The 14,775-nt window shown below is 38.5% G+C and overlaps 1 pseudogene; it reads left to right on the top strand.

Annotated features, from left to right (window-relative positions):
• The first annotated feature begins 7,349 nt into the window (after positions 1-7,349).
• Positions 7,350-7,966, top strand: LOC121444667 (annotated as a pseudogene).
• The last annotated feature ends 6,809 nt before the right edge of the window (positions 7,967-14,775 follow it).

Below are 14,775 nucleotides of genomic sequence, written 5' to 3'. Positions count from 1 at the left end.
ATAGTGAAAATTTACAATCACCAGCCATTATTATTTCTCAATATCAATGGACTCAATTTTTCAATTAAAAAAACAAACCCAAGCTAACAGAAATGGATAAAATAAAAATGGATCCATCCATCTGCTGCATACAAGAAAACATACCTTGACATCGAAGACACACATCAACTCAGAGCAAATGGTTAGAAAACCACTTTTCAATCGAATGGACCAAAGAATCAAACTGGTGTAGCTATACTAACATCTGAGAAAATAGACATTAGACCAAAATTAATTTAAAAAAAAAGATGAAAAAGAACATTTCATATTCATCAAAAGAAAAATCCACCAAGATGATGTCTCAATTCTGAACATCTATGCAGCAAATAGAAGGGCACTCACATTTGTAAAAGAAACATTACTAAAGCTTGAATCAATATGTCAAACCCCACACATTAATAGTGGAGGACTTCAACATCACACTCTTACCAATGATCGGGTTGCCCAGACAGAACCTAAAGAGACGAATGGAACTAACAGATGTTATGACTCAAATGGACCAAATAGATATCTACAGAATGTTTCATCCAAACAGCAAATAATATACCTTCTTCTCAGCATCTCATGGAACACAAACTTGATCACAAAGCAAATATTAAGACATACAAAAAAAATTGAAATAACAGCCTGTATCTTATGAGATCATCATAGATTAAAGTTGGAGTTCAACAACAACACAAACAACAGAAAGCCCACAAACTCATGGAAACTGAACAACTCGCAACTGAATTTCCACTATGTCAAGAAAGAAATAAAGGGCTGGAGAGGTGGCTCACCAGTTAAGAGCACTGACTGCTCTTCCAGAGGACCCAGGTTCAATTCCCAGCACCCACATAGCAGCTCACAACTGTTTGTAACTCCTGTTCCAGGGGCTCTGACAACTTCACACCAATGCACATGAAGTTAAATAAATTATAATAAATTTAAAAAAGAAAAATAAAAGCGTAAAGACTTCAATAAAAATTTCCTAGATTTCAATGAAAATGACCGTGCATCATACCCAAACTAATAGGACACAATGAAAGCACTAAATGCCTACATAAAAAAGTTGGAAAAACCAAGGCCAGCTGGCCTAGGTCTGAAAAAGCATGGGATAAATCCGGACTAGCTGAACATAGCGGACAATGAGGAATACTGAGAACTCAAGAACAATCGCAGTGGGTTTTTGATCCTACTGCACTTACTGGCTTTGGGGGAGCCTAGGCAGTTTGGATGCTCACCTTAGGAGACCTGGATAGAGGTGGGCGGTCCTTGGGCTTCCCACAGGTCAGGGAACCCTGATTGCTCTGCGAGCAGATGAGGGAGGGGGACTTGATCGGGGGAGGGGGAGGGAAATGGGAAGAGGTTCCGGGGAGGAGGCAGAAATCCTTAATAAATAAATAAATAAATTTAAAAAAAAAGAAAAATTTCACACTAGCGACTTAACATCACACCTGAAAGCTCTAGAACAAAAAGAAGAAAATACATTCAAGTGCAATAGAAGACAGGAAATAATCAAACTGAGTACTGAAATCAATAAAATAGAAACAAACAAAACAATGCAAAGAATCAATGAAACAGAGTTGGTTCTTTGAGAAACCCAGCAAGATAGACAAACCCTGATCCAAACTAACAGATGACATGTTAATATAGAAAAGCGACCCCAAAAATTATACCAGGGAACTCCTACAGCTGAAAAGCACCTTTAGTGAAATGGCTGGATACAAGATTAATTTTCAAAAACCAGTAGCCCTCTCATAGGAGATTGAGAAATGTGCAGAAAAGAAATCAGAGAAGCAACACCCTTGATAATAGCCACAACAATGTAAGATATTTTGGTGTATCTCTAATCAAGAAGTGACCTGTATGACAAGAACTTCAAGTATTTGAAGAAAAAAATAGGAAAAGATATCAGAAGATTGAAAGATCTATGCTCATGTATCAGTAGGAGTAACATAGTAAAAAAGCCATTTTACCAAAATCAATCTACAGATTCCATGCAATACCCATCAAAATTACAGTACAAATCTTTGCAGATCTTGAAAGAAAAATACTCAACTTCATATAGGAAAACCAAAAACCCAAGATAGCTTACACAATCCTGTACAATAAACGAACTGCCAGAGGTGTCACCATGCCTGATATCAAGCTCTATTACAGAATGACAGTAATTAAAACAGCATTAGGTATTGGCATAAAAATAGATGCATTGTTCAATGGAATCAAACCTAAGACCAGACAGAAATCCACACACCTATGGACATTAGAGCTTTGACAAAAAGCCAAAACTATACAATGGAGAGAAGAAAGAATCTTCAACAAATGGTGTTACCATAACTGATGTCAGCATGTAGAAGAACAGAAATCGATCCATATCTATCACCCTGCACAAAATTCAAGTACAAGTGGATGGAAGACCTCAATGTAAATCCAGTTAGACTGAACCTGATAGAAGAAAAATTGGGAAGTAGTCTTGAATGGATTGGCTTAGGAAACTACTTCCTGTATATAACACCAGTAGCACAGATACTGAGATCGACAATTAATAAATGGGACATCCTGAAACTAAAAAATCTTCTGTAAGACAAAAGGCATTGTCACTAGGACAAAACACAGACTACAGAATGGGAAAAGATCTTCATCAACCCCACATCTGACAGAGGGCTGATTACAAGAATATATAAAGAACTCAAGAAACTAGACATCAAAATATCAACTAATCCAATTTAAAAATGGGGTACAGACCTAACCGGAAAACTCTCAAAAGAAGAACCTCAAATGGCTGAGAAACACTTTTAAAAAATGTACATCATCCTTAACCATCTGGGAAATGCAAATAAAAATGACTCTGAGATTCCACCTTCCACCTGTCAAAATGGCTAAGATCAAAACCACCGATGACAACTTATGCTGTGAAGAATGTGGGACAAGGGAAAACTCTTCCATGCTAGTGGGAAGGCAAACATGTACAGCCAATTTGGAAATCAATATGGTGGTTTGTCAGCAAGATATCCCAGAGGAATTTCGGTGAGGGGCCAGCATTGATGGTGTAGCAGAAGCCAGAGGCCTTGAACCTGATCAACAACACACTACATAATTTGCAAGTAAAGCTGTTTGGTCAAAAGAGTATGCTGCACAATACACCGCAGCTCCCAACATTACTAAGATGAAATAAGAGGTGACAGAGAAGTGGGAAAAATAGAATAGCAAGTGTGGGTTTTTTATTATTTGTTTTTGTTTTTCAATCAATATTCCTATTTTTATTTTTATTATTTCTTTTTATGTCTTCCTGGGGGTGGAGGATGCTGCAAGTGAGAAGGGTGGATACAGAAGAACTGGGAGATGGGTGAGACTGGGATGCCTGATATGAAATTCCCAAAGAATCAATTAAAAATTATATAATAAATAAAGAAGCTGAAGTGTGGTTTACCACAGTTGATGGTTTGCGGGGAGGGGGTAGGGAAGGACTCAATTATCTTTAATTGATAACTTGGGGCTAGCTACTGGGTGATTGAGCATGTTCCAATGAATATATGGACAACACAAATTGGACTTTGTGTATTTTTTGCTTTTGGAAGTAGGGCACAAAGATGAGAGTGTGAACCTGGAAGGAATAGGGAGCCAGTGTGATGTTGTGTATTGTATGAAATCCTCATATAATCAATAGGAATATTATGCTGGGGAAAATAAGGAAAAATTTAAAAATGAAAACAAATATCACAACAACTTAAAGGAATAGAGAAAATAAATTTCATTTGTTTTTTCAAATTGTGACTAGATATCTGATATTCTCAACACCATGTCCTCTATTTAATGAACTGAACTCAGGTTGTTTTCAAGAGCAGTAAGTGCTCTTAACTGCTAATCCATCTCTGCAGCCTCAAATAAGAAAAGTAACCAGTGGTCTCTTCTTAAAGTAAAGTCTTTAAAATCTGTTAGCTCTTTATACCCTTGAACCTATGATAAGTGAGGAGGGAAGTGCCTGAGACACACTTAAAACATGTTTCCTATTGTCTTGTTCCAAGCAGTTGGCTTGTTTTTAGAATTGTTTGTTTATGTATTAGGGGAGTCTGTCTGACTGTGTCTGCATATGTGTTTGCATGTTTGATTGTCCTTGTATGTGTGCTAGTCAGAAGGTGACTGACTGATGTTCTCCTCTATAACTCTCTACACTTTTCTTTTAAGGCAGGGGTCTCTTCTTGAACTGAGGCTCTTTTCCTGTTGAAGAGTGGAAGCCTAAGCAATCCCCTTATTTCTTCTTTCTTAGAGCTGGATATGTGACTTCAGAATAATCAGCACTGAGCCATCTCTCTGACCGCTAGTTGACTTGTTTTTTATTAAGCATAGTCTCTTTAACAGTTCTTGGCTACAGTTTTATGAAAGCTGCACGCTGAAACTTTTGCGAAAACTTCAAGCTTTCAATTATTTTTTCTTAACTTATTGTTTTCAGTTCTCAACATAAATCTCTCTAAAAGCAGCAAGGAAAGCCCACATTGCAGAATGAATGTGGGCTTCATTCACTGTGTAGAAATACCTTCTACCAGGCTAATTAGTCTATCACTTTCAAATTTAACCTCTCATGAAGTCTTAAGGCAGAAGCAAAATGTAGAAAAATTATTTGACACATATGAAACATGAATAATCTCTAGTCCAATTACCAATGGAATCCTCATTTCCATCTGTTTTTCCTGTCCACATCTCTCTGAGGATTCTGAGCTAAGGTTCTAGCCAAATAACCCATTTGGCTCTGGTTATAAAATTCTGGGGCTGTTCTTAACCCTCATTTCTATTTCTCCCCAAATTTTTAGGACACACATGTTCTAAAACCATCTTAACAACAGTCATGTCAGCCATCACAGCAACAATTTCACCTCTCTGGCACTTAGTTTTTGTGCTAGATGTTTTCTTTTCCATCACTGTGACAAATACCTGAAGGAATAAAGTCAAAGCTCACATTTTCAGAAATTTCAGTTGGGAATTGGCTATGTTCATATTTCTGGATCTGCAATGAGATGAAATATCATGGCAGGAAGGCACAGTAGAATAAAGCCCTTCAATGCATATGAGCCAGTAAATAGAGAATATGTGCTTGTTCTAACAGCTCTCACCTTTTAATTTATTCCATCTGAGTCTTGTTTATGCTGGTGTTCCTCATATTTGAGGTGAGTTTTAATTTCCTCAATTACTTCTCTCTGAAATTTCCCCAAGGTCACACCCAGAAATGTGTTTTATCTTCTGGACATATTTCAATCCAATCAAGTTAAAAGTCAAGATTAATCAGTACAGAAGGGGAATTCCTTAACTTCACAAAAACAATCTGTTCCTTAAAAATTACTAATAACATCATATTTAATGGTTTGAAACAGGAAGCACTCCCTCTAATTCAGAAACAAGGCAAATATGTCTCCTTTTACCACTCATTTTTATATCATACTGGAAATTCTACCAAGTAGAATTACTGAAGGAAAGGAAATAACTGTTACTGTTAGAACCAAGAACCAAAACTGCTTTTGTTTGCATATAACATGGGTGTCACAGTAGAAAATATCAAAGAATTGACAAAACAGTTCCTAGAATTAGTACAGCTAGATTTCATGATATAAGGTTAAGAAACAAAATTCAATGTTCTTTCTATATTATCAGCAATGAACAATTACAAATTGAAACTTAAAACTCATCACAATTTATCTTGGCTTACGTTTGATATTAATTAGTTAACAATCTAATAACATTTATATAAGATGTCTATTATGAAAACCCTGATGAAATAAATAAAAGGACCAACAAAATTAAAGTACTTCTGGAATCAAGGATACAGAGACCCAATAGTTTCAAGGTATCCCTTTTCCCCAAAGAAACATTAAACAACTTATTTTATGCCTATAAAAATTTGTTCTGAAATTTATATTGAAAGGCAAAAGTTATGGAATAGCCAATTCAATACTATAAAAGAATAAAGGCAGCGGAACATTACTATCAATTTTAAGACTGTATTAATTACTTGTCTCATTGCTGTGACAAAATACCTGACAAGAGCAACTTAAGGAAGAATTTATTTCTTATTACAATTCCAGGGGATATTATTCAGCATAGCAGGAAGGAACAATGACCAACAGCGGGAAACAGCTGTTCAAATTGTGTCCACAGCAGAAAGAAAAGACAGATATGAATGTCTGTGCTCAGCTCACTCTTTTTATTTATTCAGTCAAGGACCACAGGCCATGAAATGGTATGACCCACATTTATGTTGATTGTTCCTATGTCAGTTAACTTAATCAGGGCAATACGTCACACACGGGCCCAGAGATTGTTTACATGGTGATTCTAAATATCATCAAATGGAAGGAGATGGGGGAAAGGAAACCACGACCAGAATATATTGTATGAAATTTCAGTAAAATAAAATTAACCCCCCACAAAGACTTACTATAAGACTAAAGTAATAAAAAAAATGTGATATTTGCAAAATAATAGATTAGTCAATGTAATAGAATAAGTTCCCATAAAGGGATACATATTAATGCAGCTAACTTGTCTTTGAAAAAGGACAAAAGAAAACATAAGTCTTTCATTTAATGCTGACAGAAATGGATATCAGCATGCAAAATCAAAAATGAATATAGAAATCCAGGATATGCATGTGGTTAGACCTCTTAAGTTTCAGAAATCAGGAGGCAGTGGCAGGCAGATCTCTGTGAGTTTGAGGCCAGCTTAGTCTGCAAAAATGTTCCAGGACACTCAGGTTTTTACAATGAGATCCTGTCTCAAATAAAATAAATATAGAGTTGATATATGTAGTTCAGATCTTAAGAGTGTTTGCCTAACATACATGAAGCCCTGGGGACAAATTGAGGAATATATAAAAAAGGCTATATGCAGACATCACACACAGAGCAATTAATTTTTAAATGCATTGCTAACTTAAAATGCGCCACCGTGTTATGTGTAAAATATAAAACGTTAAAACTCCTAGAAGATAGCAAAAGGTAACCTAGATGACTTCAGGTATGATGATGATCTATAAAAGGAACAATTAGTAAACTGGGCTTCATTAAAACATAAACCTTATGCTCTACAAAAGACACTGTCAGGAAAAATAAAAAGAAAATATACTTGCAAATTATTAGATAAAAGATTATCAGGCCAAATATAGAAGTGCTTGATTTAAAAATGGCTAAATAGGTGTGAGGTAGTGGAGCAGACCTTTAATCCCAGTATTCAGGAGGCAGAGGGAGGCGGATCTCTGTGAGTTCGAGGCCAACCTGGTCTACAAAAGCTAGTTCCAGTTACTGGAATCACAGTGGCGATCGGAGTCTTACTAAAGCACAGTCATGTCTATTATGTCCTATAACGGAGGGGCGGTCATGGCCATGAAGGGAAAGAACTGTGTGGCCATCGCCGCGAACAGGCGTTTCGGGATCCAGGCCCAAATGGTGACAACAGACTTCCAGAAGATCTTTCCCATGGATGACAGACTGTACATAGGCTTGGCTGGGCTGGCCACCATAGTCCAGACAGTTGCCCAGCGCCTCAAGTTCCGGGTGAACCTGTATGAGCTGAAGGAAGGTCGGCAGATCAAGCCCTACACCCTCATGAGCATGGTGGCCAATCTCTTGTATAAGAAACGGTTAGGTCCCTACTACACAGAGCCTGTCATTGCCAGGTTGGACCAGAAGACCTTTTAGCCCTTCATTTGCTCTCTAGACCTCATTGGCTGCCCCATGGTAACTGACAACTTTGTGGCCAGTGGTACCTGCTCCAAACAAATGTATGGGATGTGCAAGTCTCTCTGGGAGTCCAACATGGATCCAGAACACCTGTTTGAGACCATTTCCCAAGCCACGCTGAATGCTGTGGACCGGGATGCTGTCTCAGGCATGGGCGTCATTGTCCACACATTGAAAAGGACAAGATTAGCACCAGGACACTGAAGGCCCGGATGGACTAACCCTGCACTCTGGCCCCGGTTTCCTTTTGTTATTTTTCTTCTTAATAAAATTGCTTTTCTTAAAAAAAAAAAAAAAAAAAAAAAAAAAAAAAAAACCTAGTTCCAGAATAGGCTCCAAAGCTACAGAGAAACCCTGTCACGAAAAACAAAACAAAAAAAGCTAAAGGGTCTATAGACAACCCTTCAGTCCCTCAGTAAAAGAAGAAACATAGATGGAAAATAAACATATAAAAAGATGCTCAGCATTACATGTTTTTAGGGAAGCTCAATTTAAAGCAACAATGGAATAGCACTATACATATAGTAAAATAACCAAAATAGAGAACACTGACACTACTGTTAATGCTGTTGATGGAGAATGGACCTCTCGTTTGCTACCAGTGCAACTGAAAATATAGTACAGTCACTGTGTATGTTGTCAGTTTCTAGCAAAACCAAACTTATTCTTAACATAGAATACAGCACTCACATTCCTTGGTATTTACTCGAAGGAGTTGTGAAGTTATGGTGTGGGAAGAGGCAAAAGGTTATAGAATATTGATATTTACACTAGCTTTATTTACTATTGCTAAAACTTAGAAGTAACAAAGATTTTAAGAGATAAATAGACAAACTATGACATAGCCAGATGAGGTGTTATTACCCAGCACCTAAGAGAAATAAGTTATCAAACCATGGGAAGACATGCGGGAAGTTGAAATGTGCATTACTAAATGAAAAGAATGGGGGAACCCACATAATGTATGATCCCAAGTAGACAGTGTTTTGCACAAGTTGAAAATATGGAACTAGTAGAAGAATCAATAATTACTAGAGGTTAGAGAGAGTAAGTGATAAACATATGTGTTGTGGGAGAGATTTGTTTAACTATGTAAAGATGTACTGTATTTGCTTAATTATGTAAAGGTGTGTAACTATTTCACCTTGCCTGCCTAAGGCACCTGACTGGCCTAATAAAAAGCTGAATGGCCAATAGCTTGGCAGAGGAGGAATGGTGTGGCTGGTGGGCAGAGAGAAAAGGGGAGCCAGTCAGCCCACTAGAAAACTGCCAATTAGGGGGCAGCCAACAAGCAGGGCTAGCTAGACATGGAGAAATCAGGAAAGCAAGATGGAAAGTATGTAGATGAGGTAAATGAGACTCGGGAAAGCACATAGATTAATAGAAACGGGTTAATCTAAGTTAAAGGAAAAAAAGCTAGCTAGAAACAAGCCTAAGCTAAGGCCAAGCATTCATAATTAGTACTAAGTGTCTGTGTCATGATTTGGGGGCTGGCAGTCCAAGAAAGCCTGCTACACAGACGAAGCAAAGATTTGTAGGTCAGTCAAACTATTTGTGTGATATGACAAACGGGAATGCAATCATTACACTTTTGTCCAAACCTATAGAATGTTTAACCCAAAGAGAAAGGTCTATGTAATCAATACATCTTAGGTGATAATGATGTGTCAGTATCAAGTTTATCAGTTGAAACAATGGTACCACTATGGTACAGTTTATCCTATGGTGCAGGAAATACAGGAGGCATATGAGAACTCTATTTCCTACTAATTTCCCTGTTAACATAAAACTTCTCTAAAAATAGTACTTCTTGATTAAAAAATTAATAACCTCTTCACTTACAATGATGTGACTTATTCCTTGAGTTTTCTACTAAGATACACCTACAAATTCTAGCTGGATACTAAATAAGAATCTTAAATAGATTCACTGAGAAATAGTATTCATCACTTAATAAAACATGCAAAGAGAATACCATCAGCTTCACCCTTTCTGCCTTTAGACTTACGTTTTAATTCATTCTTTTCTCTTCTCTCTGTCTCTAACCCCACTGTCTTCTGTTCCCTGCTCCATTAATATCTTCAAGCATTACACCTTCAGTCACACCTGTTCTCTAACAGGCTTTTCAACTCTCTTTGGTGGTCCCACTGTACTGAACCTTTAAAATCTTCAAGCTGCAATTTTTGTCTCAACTTCTTTTGCCAACAATTTACACACACACACACACACACACACACACACACACACACAAAAGAAGAAGTTTATTTTCACTGTCTCTACATACTTACTTCTACCACTCAAAGTACTTCATAAACAGAGTGGACCTCAAAAAATTCCCAGGGTGATTTTGTTTTGTTTTGTTTTGTTTTTACTTCTACATCCCAAATTCTTTTTTTAAAGATTGTATTTACTCTGTATACAGTTTTCTACCTGCATGTATGACCGCTCATCAAAAGAGGACACTATAAATGGTTGTAAGCCACCATGTGGTTGCTGGGAATTGAACTCAGGACCTCTGGAAGAGCAGCCACTGCTTTTATCCTCTGAGCCATCTCTCCAGCCCCTCTACACCCTCAATTTCTAATTTGATGGGTTTATACGAAGGAAAGGAATTAATATAAGCATGTTAGGTGAAAGTGCTTCCTAAAGGCAGAGTCCAATGCATAAGCCAAATTAAGAAACCTTTATTCCAAATACCTGCAATGTCGTTCTAATCCTAAGAATGATAATATTCCACCAACTGAAGAATATAATTAAGTCAATCCTCTGCACCTGACATAACCATCCCCAACTAAAAAAGGAAAGTTTCTTTGGTTATTAAATACAAGTATCTTCCCTTGCTTGTTTCCTTTCCACCCTCATGTGATATGACAACCCTAGCTTTAAGCACACTCTGTTGTTTATCTAAAGACAGGGAAACACCAGAAACACAAGGAGGAAATCTGAATGAGAAAAATTCAAAGGAGAAAAGTGTAAAATAATCAAAATGGCTTGGTATCACTTTCTTCAATAAATGTGTGCACGAATCAGAAAATACGTAGAATTTAATATATATATATATATATATATATATATATATATATTCATGGAGTACTCAGCCTTTCTGCATCTCAAACTTTATTCATAAGTACCAAACTCTTGAAGCATTGTTTTTGGCAGGGTGATCATTTTTAAAGTTACATTGAAAAAAAACTTTACATTTATGTGGACAGAGGAGAAGTTAAGTAAGGGAAGAAAAACAGGGGTTACTAATGACTAAAACAGGTTCTCTGCTTTTCAGGCATAGACTCTGGATCAATCAAGTTGCCAAATCTTAAGTCATTTTTAAACAATAGAATAAATTCAATCTTTAATAACGTCAATATTTGCTAAGGATCCTCTTAGCAATGGTAAATCCATTCAGGAGATGAAAGTTGGGGACAGGACTGATGAGACTGAGCAGAGGTAACTGGAAGGTCAGTGATACTGTTGTAGTTAAGAGAGCTGTCAGAGACAAGATAGCATAGTCAGACCAAGCTGATTAAGAATATAGTTCAAAGAAGTCTCATTAGCTAAAGGCTCAAACCACCTTAAGACTCAGGAGTACAATATAATGTAGGTTGCAGCTTTCTTTATTAATGTGTTATCCTTTACAAATAATAACTAGTGAGCTCTGTTAATTTTTAGTATTTCCTAAATTCAAATAGCACCTTATTCTGCAAATGACAAATTACACATTCCAGTATACACACTGACTATTCACTAGCTTAGGTCTCTTTTAAAGAGTGCATTTTTATACTCATTATCCTTTTATCTACAGATTTTTTTACACTTCTTTTATGAGGATAAACTGTCACTAACACATGAGAGTGTATCTTTGTTCTCACTCAAAAAACGTTGCTTAAACATCAAATAAAAGTTCAAAATTTTTCTCTTACTCCATGAACTCCATTCAGGATGACTTATCTTTCTAGTAACATTTAAAAGCTTGCAACTAATAAGTTTATTGGGTACTCCCCACGTGCATGGTTGTTATTTGGGTAGCAAGAGAGAAAAATAAGGGTAGAGCTATCAAACAGATAAAGCATGATTACATTCTAATTTTTGCAGTAAGTTAATAAGAATGAGTCTGGAAGCATGAATAGGAGTTCACTGGGCTCTTGGAAAAGGCAAAAGGCATCTCTAGCACCCCCCTCACTAGTTTGATAATACTATCACCAAAGCCCTTTGAATAAGTGGAGTAAAGAAGTGAATAAATAAAATAATAAGAAAACATGAGGAAATTCTATTTAAACATATTTCAGATCTGGGAGTAAATGTTTATAAAACAGAATTCACAATCAAGAAAAAGGGGAGGAGTAGGAAGTTTATTATGTTGTATTACGTTAAAACAAATGAGTTAAAATATAAACATCTGCGCTTGGGACCACATATTCCGTCTTTTATAAAAGTTCATAAAAATTAAAACGAAAGCATACGGGCCTTTATCGAATGTCAGAACACTTTTCCTAATGTTTTATATTCTTAGCATCATTGTTAAAATTTCTAAAGTCAGACTGCCATATATCTGGCCGCACCATACCCTTAGAATACACTCTTCCTTGAAACAATGAGCACTAGTTTAGCTAAAAATTTCAGTTACTGATTTGTACAACTTCAAGTTTTTCAAAGTCTGGCCTTATACTGTAACTATTGAAAGGGATTCGTCTAGCTCAAAACTTTGCCACTCCACCTCTTCAGTCACATTCACTTATTTCTTCTCAAATTCCACTAGTTGTTTTTCTCCCGATAGAACTCTTAAAAATGTATATCACACACACACACACACACACACACACACACACACACACAAAATGGCTGCAGTCAGAGCACGAACACACACACCAATATCCAGTCACATTCCTATGGGGGATATTCTTACTCAAAATCAACAGACCATGAAAAAGAAAAAAAAAAGGCCTCAGCAGGAAAGTTCCAAAGTCTCTCCTTTCCTCCAACTCCAAGCCCTCAAGATTCCCCACCCCCTAGGGCGGCAACGTGACTGACTTCTCAAGCACGGACGCGCAAACACACACACACACACACACACACACACACACACGAGCACGTGTGTGCTCGCGCGCGCGCGCGACCCTCTGTCACCCGCCATTGCCAACAAAACAGTTATAGCCTTTGTTAAAAATGTCCAGGCACAATGCATCAGAAAAGGGTCACATTAACGAGCAAAGGAAAGTCAGAGGAACGCCACACCCTCTATAGCAACAGCCTAGGCCGGACAGCCCACCTCTCCCAAACCCTCTCCCCAGCGATAGGAAACATTCCTGGCAACTCTGTACCCCGAGAAAACAGAGCAAGGGTAGAGAGTAAGTTGGAACATCGCTCGGGAGCACCAAGCTGGGGCGACTGAACTTGAAGCTGGGCCACCCTCCAGGGCCCTCAAACAAACCTCCCCCTCCCGGCCTGGCCAAGCCCAAGTGTGTATTTCCAGCTTGTCCACTCCCTTCTTCCTTCTTCTAATTCAGCCGCTCCCTACACACCTTGCCACGCGCGTCCCGCCACAGTTCACTCCTCTGCCCACGCGGCCAGAGCCAAGAAACCTTGGGCAGCGCCGCTACCGACACAGCTGCACGAGTTTCCCTCAACCGGGTCAAAGTCTTCCATCCACACCCCGGCCCCTCTCTCGGGCAGCAGCCACGTTCTCTTGGAAGAGATCCGGACTGCAGCAGCACTCACCAAGAGTCCTGCTCCGCTCCTAAGCGCTGGGAGAGCCGCAAGCCGCTGCTCCGTCGGTCGCAGGGCCAGGACCGGAGAAAGGAGCCAGCAGCAGCTGCTAACCGCCGTCCGGTGGCAGCGGTGGGGAGGGCTCCAACCGGGTAAAGGGAGGAGAGGAGGGGCCACGAGGGGTGGGAAGCAAGGGGCGGGGCCAGGCAGGACGGGAAAGGGAAGAGTGGTGCCTGGGTAGCTTCTTACAACCCTGCGCTGTGGGCCTTTGAGCTGGAGCCATTCACTCTAGGTGCCCATAACCAGCACAGAAAAGCTGCCATTGGCCCCTCCGTGTGTTCCTGTATCTACCCGCGAGCAAACATTGCTTAGAGCAGGACCAGTTGTCAGAGCAGCGGGTCTCTTTCTCAAACCGCATTGTCAATCTCACCACGCTATTACTTCTTTTTCTTTGTTAATTCTCATTCCACATTTTCCATGGCCCTCTTCAAGATAGTGGAATGCAAATTTCTCATCTGCATGCCTCCTAAGAAGATATGTCCGGAACTAGTGACTAGCCAACCAGACTTTGGATATTGTTACAGTTCAGGGTATTGCCCTTTCCCTGGGGTCAAAAACTTGAGCTACTTCTGAACCAACAAACTTGAGTTACTTCTTGAGGCCAACAATCTGCATTATCTTTAATATTATGTATGCATGCATGCATGCATGTATGTATGTATGTATGTATTTGAGACAAAGTCTTGCTTTGTGGCCCTGGCTGTCTCACCGTGCTCTGAATAATTTACATTGTTAAAATCCATTCAAATGCCTCAGGAAATGAGAACACAATTTGTCAAATAAGGCCTATTTTTAAAATGTTTTAGGTGTTTGTTTTATAATTTGAACACTAGGCTTCTAAGAGCCACTCTTAGATATGGGATGCAAGACCATTCTGTTGTGTAGACTTCCATCTATGATTAAAAGCTTTCTGATTGTTAGCAATTAAAGGAGCCTAAAGTGATTATTATTCTATGCTGCATGCATGCTTAGTTTTAAGTTCTGAGCTTTTCTGTTTAGACTCTGGTCAGCTGTGGCATGGCATTTCACATGCTTTCAGATCAGCTATTAAAATAAACACACCTCAGTGAACCCAAAGAGAATTGGGTGTGGGCTTGAAGTGATTTGTTCCAAGCTAATTTGCCTCCACCCCCTTTTTTACTTTGGTCAATGATGGAATTAGTGCCACACTAGTAGGCCCTTCCCAATAAATACTTTAGTTGTGATTGCAACATTTTATAGGGCAGTCTGGTAATTGTCACTAAAGATCTAAATATACCAAAATTCCTCC

The sequence above is a fragment of the Microtus oregoni genome, unplaced genomic scaffold, assembly GCF_018167655.1.
Source record: "Microtus oregoni isolate MIOR12 unplaced genomic scaffold, Mior012 000137F_ref0000512, whole genome shotgun sequence".
Lineage (NCBI taxonomy): Eukaryota > Metazoa > Chordata > Mammalia > Rodentia > Cricetidae > Microtus > Microtus oregoni.
Note: the sequence above shows the minus strand (reverse complement) of the source record. Positions and strands in the feature narration are given on the sequence as shown.